We start from the raw sequence: 12,219 nt of genomic DNA, 5'->3' as shown, positions 1-12,219 counted from the left end.
ATTGCTGAAACTGCTGATTCTGATTCTGACCAACATACTGATCCCGGCCGTGGAATGACTGACCACCCCTATTCTAATTATGTTCGTGCCACTATTCCTGATGACCACTCTGACCTCCATACCAATGTCTACCCTGTACAAAAACCTGGTCATCCCTAGTCCTCTTACTACCACTGTTAGACCTGGAAGTCTAGAAATTTATGCACTCCTTATCAACATGCTTTGCTGCATCAGCCACTTCTGCCATATTATCAAATTTAAAAAAAATTATGGACCCCTTAAATAAGACTTCAACCCCCATTTAAATTTATCAGCCTGTTATGCAGCAGTCCCTGCAACTATCCCAGCAAATCCAGCCAACCTTATAAATCTTGCCATATAATCAGTAATGCTCTCATCATGGTGCTGCATAATAGAATGAAACTACCTCAAATAAGCCTCCCTATCAGCATTAGAGAAGTACTGATCATAGAATACCTCCTTGAATCCCTGCCATTCTAAAGCCTCTGCATAATGCTTCCCTTTAGTAGTTTCACTCCTCTCCACCACCTCTGAGCATCACCCTCCAACTTATACACAGCTAACCTGACCTTCTGAATCTCATCACAACCCAGTGCATCAAAAATCTTCTCGAGATGAACAATCCAATTTTCAGCATCAATAGGAGTCGGTGCTGAACTAAAAGAGTCTAGTTTCTGCTTCATAAACCTTTCCAACCATATAAACGGCTCCAATTGATGGCCCTGACAGTTCTGATTCTGATTCCCATTGCCATTCTGATTTCCTCATCCATTCTAATTTCCCTCGCCATTCTGATTTTCTTGTCCATTCTGATTTCCCTCGCCATTCTGACTTCCTTGGTTTGCCAAGGCCTGCTGTACAGCCCGAGCCACTGCTTGCTCTATCATCTCAGTAAGCTGAGCGGGGTCAATGTGAAAAGGATCACGTCTAGGAGGCATCTACAATATAAGATAGCGAATGAATGAAGATTACGAGAATAAATATGATGAAGCAGTTACGAACAGATTTCAAAATGATGAAGCAGAATGAAATGATAAAGAGCAGAATGAAATGAAATTAAATAAAACACCCATCCTATCATCTACCCAAACTCACAGGTCAATCTACGTAGGTTTTCTACAAGAAAGAACTTGGGCTCTGATGTCATCTCTATAACACCCCCTTCTTTAAATAGAAGGAGATAATACTTAAAATCCATAAACCTGCTAACAGAGCACTAATATATTTCTAAATAATAATTAAACAGTTTAAAATCTCCAAAATAATATTAAATCTCCAAACTGTCTAAACCAATAATATAAATGTTGAAATATCTAAATAAATAATTAAATATAAATACTTATAAAGTTCGAAATTCTAATCATGCATGTAGGCACTCATTAGCAGTTGCACTTCTAATCCTCACACCAGTAGTAGGATCACCAATAATTACTTCTCTAGTGTGACTCATATCCCACTTCCTTGTATGAGTTTGTTGACTTGTGCCTTCATCATTCTCTTCATTAATGGTATGACTGTTAGATCCTTCTTCTCTTTCTCCCCCTGAGTTTGTGCTATCAAATTTAGGTGTTTGAGATGAGCTTCCATTCCCATGATTTTCCTGGTTAGTAATCTTTTCATTCAACATCTATTGTGCATTGACTTCATCTTCACCATCAGAATCACTATCAATGTTGAGGTTTTGAAATGTAAGGGCTTCAGCTTCATTTTCATCAAGGCATTTCAATCCTGGACACTTTTTATCATCAAAAGTCACATATGTGATTTTCATAACCTTCTTTTGATCTATCACATAGACCTTGTACGTAGTTCTCTCCAATGAATATCCCAGAAAAATTGCTTCAAAGACTTTTGAGTCAAATTTTCCCACATATTCAAAGTTGTCTTTCAAAATATAACACTTGCTTCCAAACATATGAAGATGCTTTACAGTAGGCTTTCTTTTAGACATGATTCAGTACGGTGATTTTCCATGTGCCTTGTTAATGATATATCTGTTCTGAGTGTAACATGCAGTGTTAACAGCCTCTTCCCGGAAACTTGTTGGCAACTTAGCATCTTGCAGCATTGTTCTAGAAGCTTCAACTAATGTTTTGTTCTTTCTTTCAACTACTCCATTTTGTTGAGGTGTTCTGGCAGCTGAGAATTCGTGAACAATGCCCTTACTTTTGCAGAATTCACTCAATATTGCATTTCTGAATTCTGTTCTATTATCAATTCTCAATCTTTTTACACAATTATAATCTTCAGCCTGTTTTTCTATCATCTTGATGTGCTCAACTATGTTGTATGGAGTTTCATCTTTAGAGCGCATGAACTCTACCCAAGTGTATCTTGAGAAATCATCCACCATCACAAGTGCATATTTGTTCCTTGAGATTGATAAGACATTCACTGGTCCAAACAAGTCCATGTGAATAAGTTGCAGTGGTGCACTTATAGAATTCACGGTTTTTGGCTTGTGACTTGATCTTTTCATTTTTCCTTTCTGTCAAGCTTCACAAACTTCAACTTGAGCAAACTCCAGTTTAGGCATGTCTCTTACTAACTCCTTTTTGACCAAGGTGTTAATTGCCTTGAAATTCAAGTGAGACAACTTCTTATGCTATAGCTTGCTTTGTTCTTCTGAAGCCTTGGTGTAGAAGCAATAAATTCCATCCTTATTTTAGAGTCCAAGTCTGCAACAAACAAGTGCATTCTTCTTTGTTGAATAATACTTTAAAAACTTTGTTAGATATATTTGTGATGTCATGTCTAATATGATTTGTGTTTAGTTTTTAGATCTTACTTAACAGGACAAATCAGTACTTAACTGGAAATCAGTACTTATACTGAAGTCAAAACTTAAGATATCAGAACTTAAGTTATCAGAACTTAAGTTATCGGGAGATATTTATTAGGAGATAATATCAGGACTTAAGGAGACTTTCAGATAAGGAAGGCGGTTGATTGAAAGGAAAGAAGATCAAGACAAACGCAAGAAGAAATATGTATAAAGAAGGAATTCTATGAAGAATAGAATACTTGGAAGAAACGATAACTGATTGTTATATTTTAGGAAGTAGAATTATATTCAATATTAGTTAGAAGATTATCTTGTAACTGTGTAGTATATTAACACAGGCATAGGGTTTACACTATACGTGTTATCATTATTGAAGTTATTATTCATTGTAGCCCTAGCAGCTCTCGTGATAATTTGTTCATCACTGAGATAGGACAATTCCATATTGTAACAGAGTTTATTGTGTTGAATAAAATCTATGTTCTGTTACGTGTGTTCTTTAATTCGATTTGATTGTAGTAAACACTGTATTCATCCCCCTTCTACAATGTGTGTGACCTAACAAGTGGTATCAGAGCAGATCTGTTAACACACAAATAGTTTAAGATCCAAAAACAATCATGTCTGAAGAAGAACAAACTCCAACCAAGCCCACCAAAACTGAAGAACCTCCAAAGACTCAAATCCACAATCGATATGAGACTATTAGAGTTCCCATACTGAAACCATCTGAATATCCCATATGGAAGGTGAGGATGTCTATGTTTCTGGAAGCTACAGATCCATAATACCTTGACAGAATCAATGAAGGACCACACAAGCCAACCAAGCTCTCTGTTGTAGTTGCAGATCAGCCAGCACAGACAGTACCAAAGGAGAAAAGTGAATATACAGTTGAAGATATCTCATATATTGCTAAGGATGCAAAGGTACGACATTTGCTGCATAGTGCCATTGATAATGTCATGTCAAACAGGATAATCAACTGCAAGACTGCAAAGGAGATATGGGATGCCTTGAAAACAAGATGTCAGGGAACTGATTCAATTAAGAAGAACATGAGGACTATACTCACTCAAGAGTATGAGCACTTTGACTCAAAACCTGATGAGTCATTAACTGGATTCTATGACAGATTTTTCAAACTCTTGAATGATCTGTCACTGGTGGACAAGGAATATGAACTTGAAGATTCAAATCTTAAATTCCTGTTAGCTCTTCCTGAAAGTTGGGATTTGAAGGCCACCACTATAAGAGACAACTATATTCTTGATGAAACAACTCTTGATGAAATTTATGGGATGCTCAAGACTCATGAACTTGAGATGGAACAAAGAAGCAAGAGGAATGGAAGGAAGTCAAGGACAGTTGCTCTTAAGGCTGAGGAGGATGTCCCCAAAGTAGCTGCCTCAAGAAAATGCAAGGGAAAAGCTCTCATCACAAAGTCTGATACTAAGTCATCAATTTCTGATAGTGATGATGACTCAGAAACTGAAAGCTTACCTGAGATGGATCCTGATGAAGAGATGATGAAGTTGTGTGCTCTTATGGTGAAAGGAATCACAAGGATTGTATACAGGAAATTCAGAAGGGGACAGAAATTTTCTAGGAAATGTGCAAGTTCTGATAAGAAGAGTTTCAAAAAATCTGAAGGCAAAGGAGGAAAGTCTGGAAGAGGAGATTACTCAAATGTCAAATGCTACAACTGTGATGAGAAAGGCCACATATCTCCTAATTGCAAGAAAGTGAAAAGTGACAAAGGAAAGGCTCTTGTCACAAAGAAGGAAAGCTGGACATACACTTCAGATTCTAAAAGTGAGGTGAACTATGCCTTGATGGAAAATGCTGATAGCAGTTCTGATACTGCTGACTTAAAGGTACCTCAAACTACTTATGCCTTTCATACTGATGATATTACTGAGTTGAGAAGATATCTTAAAACCATGTTCATTAGTTACAGAGATCAAACTTTAACATGTGAAAGATTAACTTCTAAAAATCTTGCTTATAAAAAGAGGAATGATTATTTAGAAAAAGAGTTAGTCATGTTTCATCAAACTCAGAAAGATAGAGATGATGCCTTTTATGTTAGGGATGAAGTACTTAAAACAAATGAATCTCTAAAAACTGAGTTAGAAAAGGAAAGAGAGATTATCAGGACTTGGACTAACTCTAGCAGAACAACTCAGAATTTGTTAAGTAGTGGAAAATGGAAAGAGGGCTTAGGTTATGGAGATGATAAGAATGATAAGAGAACTGTAGAAATTGAGCCTATAGTTGTTAAACAAAAGCCAAAGGTAAATCCTGTTAAGTATGTAGCTGTAAAGTCTGATATTGATAAATCAGAATTTAAAGATAAATTAACTTCTGACAAACCAAAACAAGATAAGCCAATTGAAGTTAACATAGGCTTAATGACTAAGAAGCAGCTTAAGCATAAGCTGAAAGATGTTAAGAATGTAAACAAGGTAAAGCCACCTAGGAAAAATAGGAATGGAAAGGAAGGTGTGAATAAAAGCAATGATTATAAGCCTGTTCCTAATGCTCCTATAAAGAAATGTTATAACTGTGGAAATTTTAACCATCTGGCTTCTTTTTACAGGAAGAATAAGAATATAAACTCCTTACCATCAAAATCAGGAGTTAAGAGTCAGTCTGTTAGATATAGGCCATAAAATCCTTATTTTCATTGTGGTAGTTTATGGCATTCCATTTATACTTTTAAGGAATATCATAGTTTGTACTATGATTATTATCAAATAAAACCTTCTTTGAAGAAAGTTAGTAAAATTCCTCCTAGTGTAAAGTCTGATGCAAAGTCTGATATAAGTTATGATATAAGAGCAAGATTGAATCATCAATTCTTGAGCCTTATCACCTACTACATGTTGATCTATTTGGTCCAGTGAATGTCATGTCTATTACAAAGAAGAAATATGCTATGGTCATAGTGGATGAGTTCACCAGATACACATGGTGTATTTCTTGCACACAAAAAGTGAAACTGCATCTAACTTGATTGATCATGTCAAATAACTGGAGAAATTGGTCTAAGACTCTATAAAAATTATAAGGAGTGATAATGGCACTGAGTTCAAGAATTTGATTATGTAAGAGTTTTGCAAAAACCATGGAATAAAGCAGGAATTTTCTGCTCCTGGAACTCCACAGCAAAATGGAGTTGTTGAAAGAAAGAATAGAACTCTTATTGAAGCTGCACGAACTATGCTTAATGAAGCAAAGTTACCAACCTACTTTTGGGCTGAAGCTGTGCAGACTGCTTGTTTTACTCAGAATGCTACACTTCTTAACAAGCATGGAAAAACACCATATGAGATGGTGAAGAAAAAGAAGCCAAATCTGAAGTATTTTCATGTATTTGGATGCAAGTGTTTTGTTCTTAAGACTCATCCCGAACAGCTATCAAATTTGATCTAAAAGCTGATGAAGGAATATTTGTTGGATATCCACTTTCCACAAAAGCCTCCAGAGTCTACAATTTAAGAACAAGGGTAGTCATGGAATCTATCAATGTCTCTTTTGATGATAAGAAGATTACTGGACTTGAAGATTTCAATGATCATGATCATCTGAGATTCGAAAATGAAGTTTTAAATTCTGATTCTGTAAATCCTGACAGTCTAAATCCTAATACTGCAAACTCTAATGGATTAAACTCTGATGTTATTGAAACTGTGGTGACTGCGCCAAAGGAAATTGCACCTGTGCAGGGGGAGCATACTGAAGATCCAACCACATCTCAAGAAGCATCAGAATCTACAACAGGCTCTTCAAGTTCTGATTCGTCAAGTTCTGATGGGCCAAGTTCTGATAATTCTGGAAACTCATGTTCTGATATTTTTGGAAACTCAAATTCTGAAGGATCCAACTCAGAGAGCATAATTTCAGGTGGAGCATCAGAAAATGTTGATGGAGACAGCATGGATCATGGGGGAGCATCCAGTTCTAGAGATAACCTTCCATCTGCAAGGAAGTGGACTAAAGCACATACACCTGACTTAATTATTGGAAATCCTGATGCAGGTGTCAGAACTAGAACAGCTACATCAAATGAATGTCTCTATCATTCTTTTCTTTCTCAGACTGAACCAAAGAAAGTGGAAGAAGCTCTTCAAGATGCTGATTGGGTGCAAGAAATGCAGGAAGAGTTAAATGAATTTGAAAGAAATAAAGTCTGGACCCTAGTGCCAAGACCAAAGAACAGATCTGTTGTTGGTACAAAGTGGGTGTTCAGAAAAAAAACTGACAGTGATGGCATAATTACAAGGAATAAAGCAAGGCTGGTTGCAAAAGGATACTCTCAATAGGAGGGAATTGATTATTATGAAACATTTACACCAGTTGCTAGATTGGAAGTCATAAGGATATTTTTGGCTTATGCTGCTCACAAAAATTTTATAGTCTTTCAAATGGATGTGAAAAGTGCTTTTCTCAATGGAGAATTAGAAGAGGAAGTATATGTTGAACAACCTCCAGGTTTTGTAGATTCAAAATTTCCTAATCATGTCTATAGACTTGATAAAGCACTTTATGGACTTAAGCAAGCTCCAAGAGCATGGTATGAGACATTAGCTCAGTTTCTTCTGGAAAGTGGATTTAACAGAGGGACCATTGACAAAACTTTATTCTACCTCAACCATGAAAATGACTTACTTTTGGTGTAGATATATGTTGATGATATCATTTTTGGTTCTACAAATGACAGACTTTGTAAGAAGTTTGCCAAGCTGATGCAGTCAAGATATCAAATGAGTATGATGGGAGAACTTAGCTATTTTCTGGGCCTTCAAGTCAAGTAGAATGAAGAGGGAACTTTTATTTGTCAATCTAAGTACACCAAAAATTTGTTGAAGAAATTTAGAATGCAAGATTGTTCAAGTGCATCCACTCCTATGGCCACTGCAAAAAAATTGGATAAGGATACTGGTAAATCAGTAGATATTACTGATTACAGAGGTATGATTGACTCTCTACTCTATCTAACTGCAAGTAGACCTGATATCATGTATGCTACCTATCTTTGTGCAAGATTTCAAGCAGATCCAAGAGAACCTCACTTAACAGTTGTGAAAAGAATTTTCAAGTACCTTAAGGGTACAGCTGATCTGGGATTGTGGTATCCTAGAGAATCAGACTTTAAGCTAATAGGTTACTCAGATGTAGATTTTGCAGGATGCAAAATTGACAAGAAAAGCACAAGTGGAAGCTGCCAATTTCTTGGAGGAAGATTGGTTTCTTGGTTTAGCAAGAAATAGAAGTCAATTTCCACATCAACTGCAGAAGCAGAATACATTGTTGTAGGAAGCTGTTGTGCACAGATTCTTTGGATGAAGAATCAGTTACTGGATTATGGCATTAGGTACCACTTCATAAGGGAACATGTGGATGAAGGTACAGTGGAATTGCATTTTGTTCCAACAGATCAACAACTAGTAGATATCTTCACAAAACCACTATGTGAAGCTACTTTTACAAGATTGGTAAATGAACTTGGAATGGTTTCAGGTTCTTTCTCTAAATTTTCCTAGTTTATGTTCTGATACATCAGACTTTATGATCAGTATTTACAAATATTACTATCTCTGTGTATTCTGTGCTTAAATTGAAATTTGCTTAAGTGTTGATTGTTGTCTGATGTGAAATTCTAAACTCTGATAGTGATATGAATGTTTATGTGACTATTCAATCCAATGAGGATAACTGTGCTAGATGCTGACCTAGTAGTCTTTAAAATACTAAAGATCCCATGTTTGAAGTAATTGTTTATGCGGAAATCTTTTAACACAAGCAAATTCTAATATTGAGCTTAGTTAAGTTTACTTTGTATATCTTATTACTAAGTCAAAAACTAGAATAATGCTTCTTATCTGTTAAGTTCTGTTTTTTGTAAATCTTATGGATGTACTAAGTGCTGATAAGCCTCACTTATCAAAAGAAAAAGAAAAGAAAAGAAATAAAAATCAGGTACTCCTTTGAGATCTAGAGTAAAAATGTGGAAGGGAAGACCCAAGTGCATTGCTGGTAATAAGTAATATGCATTAGAAAAGCAAAAAAAAATTGGTGACTTTTCACACTCGATGATTACTGGAGAAATACTCTGATAACAGCATAAATTCTGATAAGCAGTCGTAACTCACTTACACTGAGAAGCCACTGTAAAATGGAATTACAAAATATGCATAACATGAGCACAAAACATTTGAGGTGAACTCATGCATGAACTCATTCTATAGTAGACTTCAGAATAATGACAGATTTTGAGCAATGTTCTTAGTTATGCCTTATTTCTAAGATGTACTGAAATGAATCTGACTTTACTCTTTGTCAGATATTTAGCTTAATGCACATACATACACTCCATATGAATGATGAAAATTATTATGGTGATAAATGATGTTTTAGATGAACAGTTTAAGTGTCAGTTGCATAAATTTTGAGGACAAGTTCTGATGGAAGTTCTGATGATTAAGTTCTGTTGAACCCATATCAGTATTTGTGTGAAGAATTACAGGAATAAACATTCACTTTTCGAGTTAAGAAGCCATACTCTGATGACTTTTAAATTCTGATAATAATCAAGTTCCGATGCTGATGTGGCAGTATTTATTTACTTGATTTATTTTTGGTCATTACTTGAACGATCATATTTTTATAGAATATTGGTTTATGTGAGATAAAACAGTCATAATCATTATGGGTTAGCGGTTAGCGTGTATGTCTTGAAAAACTGCATGTGCACAGTAATTGTTATTATATCCCGTGCCCATTAAATCTGGCTTTAAATCTTTTACTGACTGTTATTATTACACATCAGTCTAGGGAGTCGAGGGGTCATTATTTTTACTTGTAATTTTTAACCAGCCCTCGCGTCCCTTGGTATTCTATTGGCTATTTAAACCGACTATTCATTCAAGCCAAAACATCTTTCATTTTCTCACAAACTCGCTCTCTTTTTATTCTCATCAACAAAAATGGTCCGTTTCAACTTGTTCCTCAACTATGAAACCTTTAACATCGAGTTGAGTAGTGATGAATGGCAACAGGAGTGGCATGTCACCGCCATTCCTGAAGAGCTTTGGAACTCAGTTCCACAAGAGGTTCACATAGAACTCTTGTTCTTTTCAATGGAGTACCATCTCCATCTTGATAGGTTGGAAGAGGAAAGGAGAGAAGCTCTCCGTCAGCAAGAACGAATCATTCGTCTTGCAGTGCTCTTCGTCAACAACAGAAGAAGCTAGTCGTTAGGTCTTCTTAGACTAGGACTAAGGCTGTTGGCCTATCTTTTAATTTTTTGCATGTAATTGATAAATTTCATGAAATATACAGATCTGATATATTAATGAAATTTTCTTTAATTGCAAGATTTGTTCTTTGTTTCTCAAATTATGTGACTGTGCATGTTTAATTGCAACTTATTAATCTTTACTTCATCAATTTTTAATTTTATTTTGTGATGAATATTTTGATTAAATTCTGTTGATTTGAGGAAACAACTGAGGAACAGGTTCAAACATCAGAACCTGTTGTTGTAGAAGCTGAGAAGATCTCTTCTCAGAAAGATACTGTAACTGGGAGTTCTAGGCCTCTCAAAAGGCTTAGATAGCTAAATCCTGATGATAAAGCTCCTACAGTGTCTCCACCCTTGAATAAAATGAAAAAGCAAAGAGCTCACAGGGACAAAGTTGAGTCAGATTCAGAAGATGAAGAAGCAGCTAAGGAAGGGGTCAGAAATCTCTGATCCCAACAGAACCAATTGTTATTGAATCACTTCCTTCTGCACAACTAGAAACTGCTCAAGATAGAGTGCCTACACCTCCTGTGTCACCTATAATTGAACAAGTACATACTGAAGACCCAGGTACAAGTGCTGAAATTGATATTCATAACTTGATTGTGTCTGAGGTTCTGTACTTGGAAGCTCCAACAACTCAATTCACTCCACCAACAACACCAATTCAAGATGCTGATTTCAATGAAGATATTCCAACTACACCAATTAAAAATCTGGATGATGAAAATTAGACTTTAGATGGGCATCAAGATTTGATTGTTGATCAGAACTTAGCTGCAGATCAGAATTTAGAGGATGATGTTGAAACCTCGATTGCCTGACATACTACTATTCTATCAGAGGATGCTGATACTGCTGGATCTATAAGTTCTGATGCTGATAATGCTGAAATTACTGGTGAAGCTGCTGCTAATTTATATGCTGATGCAGCTGGTCCATCAGGACATGCACCTCAACAAACAGTTAATAAAGCTGATTTAGTCAAGAAGTTTGTTAGAGGGGAAGCACCAGTACCTTGGAGTAAAACTCCTAGAGGAAAGGAGTGGACTAAGGAATGGAACACAGTTAGTTTTATTCCTTCTGAAAAGATTCTTGTTGAGCATCTGACAAAAGTTGATGAAATGCTGATAAATGATGATTTTAAGGCACAGCTGAGAGTTACTGCATTGAGTACTAGGCACCTTCAAGGTCTACACTCGTGAACAAAATTCAAGAAACCTTGATCCAGCAAGATATGAATGTGAAACTTGAAAAGAACAGATTTTTCAAGCCAGCCTTTGACAGAATTACCTACATCGAGAAAACTCAGGAGAAGCAACAAACTCGGATTGATGAAATTCTAAAGAATCAAGCTTCTCAGCAAACTCAACTCAATGAGATCCAATCCTCAGTGGAATTGCTTGTCTCTCTTCTTTTACCTGCTGATGTCAAAAAGGGGGAGAAAGTGATTAAGTCAAAATGCAAATCTATTCAGAGACTGAAGGGAAAGGATGACGGAAATGATGACCAGGGAAACTCTGATAAGGGTAGAGGTCAAATTCAAGGCAAAGGATTTTCATCAAGTAAAGCTAGAATTACAAGTCAAGGAACAAGTTCTGATACTGGGAGAAGAATAAGTTCTGATACTGGTAAAAGCATAAGTTCTGGTGAACATCTGGAACTTGATGAAGAAATTTCAAAGGAATTATTTCTTAAAGAAAATCCAAGAATGGACTTTAGGAGTCTAAAGGAAGAAGAAGCAAGACTCAAAGCAGAAAGTGTCAAGATAAAATCTAAAGCTTCTGTTGTTGAAAAGAAATTTCCAAAGCCTAAGGGTGTTGTGATAAAGGAAAGAACAAATTATGAGGAAACCAAAGCCAAATCACAAGTGGAAATAGATTCAAGGTCCAAGGGCAAAGAAAAATTTGATGAACCTGTAAAGGTTTATATGCCAACCATGGATGAAGAAATAATTGATGAAGAAGATGCTAGTCTTACTCTGTTGCAAAAGAAGATTTCTCAAACAACCTCTGACATGGCTCATGTTGTTCAGAGTCAAGACTTAGTAAACTCTGATATGACAGTGAAGAAAGCAACCTCTGACATAGCTCAAGTTGACTTG

Source organism: Apium graveolens, chromosome 9 (genome assembly GCF_009905375.1).
Source record: "Apium graveolens cultivar Ventura chromosome 9, ASM990537v1, whole genome shotgun sequence".
Classification (NCBI taxonomy): Eukaryota; Viridiplantae; Streptophyta; class Magnoliopsida; order Apiales; family Apiaceae; genus Apium; species Apium graveolens.
Note: the sequence above shows the minus strand (reverse complement) of the source record.